Genomic DNA, 2768 nt, shown 5'->3' with positions numbered 1-2768 from the left:
AATGTGAAAGTGGTGAAATCTTACGGGTTGAACCAGACAAATCAGAGGAAATATTTAGTATGATTTCTTTGATGTCGGCTCAGAGATATTTGAGAAAGGGTTATGAAGCTTATTTGGCGTATGTAATTAATACAAAAGAAGTTGAAAAAAAAGTTGAATCAATGCCGGTTGTGTGTGAATTTGCGGACGTATTTCGGAAGAATTGCGGGTTTGCCTCGATCGGGAAGTAGAATTTGGTATAGATTTGATCTGAGAACACTCCGATCTCGATTGCTCCATATACAATGGCACCAACAGAGTTGAAAGAATTAAAGTCGCAGATTGCAAGAGTTGGTGATAAAGGCTTTGTGAGACCGAGTTTTTCACCTTGGGGTGCTCCGTGTTATTTGTGAAAAGGATGGTTCTATGAGATTATGTGTTGATTATCGGCGGTTAAACAAGGTGACAATCAAAACAAGTATCCGTTCTTGAGAATTGATGATTTGTTTGATCAGCTAAAAGGAGCAACATGGTTTTCAAAGATTGACTTGAGATCTGGGTATTATCATTTGCGAGTAAAAGAGTCGATGTGCCTAAACCGCTTTTAGAACAAGGTACGGTCATTATGAATTTTAGTTATGCCATTCGGGTTGTGAATGCTCTTGTTGTGTTTATGGACTTAATGAATCGCATATTTCGCCATACCGGACAGATTTGTTGTGGTGTTTATAGATGATATTTTAATTTATTCAAAAGATGAGACGAGCATCTTGAGCATTTGAGGATAGTTTTGCAAACTTTGAGAGATAAGCAGCTGTATGCTAAGTTTAGTAAAAGTGAATTTTGGCTCCGGGAAGTTGGATTTTTGGGTCATATTGTCTCAGGTGATGGTATACGGGTTTATCCTAGTAAAATTTCAGCCATTGTTGATTGGAAACCATCGAAAAACGTAACTGAAGTTAGAAGTTTCTTGGGGCTAGCTGGGTATTATCGGCGGTTCGTAAATGGATTTTCTATAATTGCTGCTCCTATGACTAGACTACTACGATAGGATGTTAAATTTGAATGGACGGAAGAATGTCAACAGAGTTTCGAAGAATTGAGAAAGTTATTAACTGAAGCACCAGTGTTGATACAACCCGAATCAGGTAAAGAATTTGTGGTGTATAGTGATGCTTCTCTAAATGGTTTGGGGTGTGTACTCATGCAAGAAGGAAAAGTGGTGGCTTATGCTTGAGGCGATTAAAACCTCATGAGAGGAATTATCCTACTCACGATTTGGAATTGGTCATAGTGGTGTTTGCTTTGAAGATTTGGCGACATTATTTGTATGGTAAAAAGTGCGAGTATATACCGATCACAAAAGTCTTAAATACTTGATGTCACAAAAGACTTGAATTTGAGGCAATGAAGATGGTTAGAGTTATTGAAAGATTACGAGCTTGTTATTGATTATCATCCGGAAAAGTGAATGTGGTTGCCGATGCTTTAAGCGAAAAGTTGTTGTTTGCTTTGAGAATTATGAGCGCTCAATTGAAAATTTCAGATGACGGTTCGATTCTAGCGAGTTAAGAGCAAGACCGATGTTTTTACAAGAGATTTCGAAGCTCAAAAAATGATCAAGATTTGCTAGCCAAAAGAAAACAAAGTGAAGTCGATATGGGATCGATTTGAATCGGTTCGATGGTTGTTTGATGTTTAAAAATTAGATTTGTGTCTTAAAAAATGCTGAGTTGATTCAAAAGATTTTGCATGAAGCACATAATGGTTGTTTAGCGGTTCATCCAGCGATCGAAGATGTATAATGACTTGAAGAAAATGTCTTGGTGGAGTGGAATGAAAAGAGATATTTCGAGTTTGTATCAAAGTGCTTAGTTTGCCAACAAATGAAAGTGAACACCAAGTACCTTGGGATTACTCCAGCCTATTATGGTTCTGAATGGAAATGGGATCGGATTACTATGGATTTTATATCGTAGCCGTTAACTCGGGGAAGAAAAATGCCATCTGGGCAATAGTTGATGATGACTAAATCGGCTCATTTTATTCCTAATGCGTCTGATTATTCTTTTAATAAGTTGGCTGAATTGTATATCCGAGAGATTGTTAGACTTCATGGGATACCTTTGTCAATCATTTCGGATAGAGATCCGAGGTTTACCTCACGCTTTTGGCAAAAGTTGCAAGAGGCATTAGGTACAAAGTTAAATTTCAAGACTTGCCTTTCATCCACAAACCGATGGACAATCGAGAGAGTAATTGATTCTTGAAGACATGCTCGGATGTTGCGTATTGGAATTTCAAGATAGTTGGGAAAGGTACTTACCATTGGTAGAATTTGCTTATAATAATAGTTATCAGACGAGTTTGAAGATGGCACCTTATGAAGCATCATATGGTCGTAAATGTCGGACGCCATTGTATTGGACCGAACTTAAGGAAAATCAGATTTATGGAGTTGATTTAATAAAAGAAACCAAGAAAAGGTGAAAGTGATTCGAGATTGTTTGAAAGTCGCTTGGATAGATGAAAATCTTATGCGGATTTGAAACGAAGGAAATGGAGTTCAAGTTGGTGATAAGGTATTTTGAAAGTGTCTCCATGGAAGAAAGTCCTTAGATTTGGACGAAAGGGCAAGTTAAGTCCGCGTTTTATTGGACCGTATGAAATAATTGAAAAAGTTGGACGGTAGCATATCGGCTAGCGTTACCACCAATTAGAGAAGATTCATGATGTGTTTCACGTATCTATGTTACGCCGGTATCGTTCGGATCCTTCACATATAATTT

The sequence above is a fragment of the Gossypium arboreum genome, chromosome 11 (genome assembly GCF_025698485.1).
Source record: "Gossypium arboreum isolate Shixiya-1 chromosome 11, ASM2569848v2, whole genome shotgun sequence".
NCBI lineage: Eukaryota > Viridiplantae > Streptophyta > Magnoliopsida > Malvales > Malvaceae > Gossypium > Gossypium arboreum.
This window is presented reverse-complemented; position numbering follows the sequence as displayed.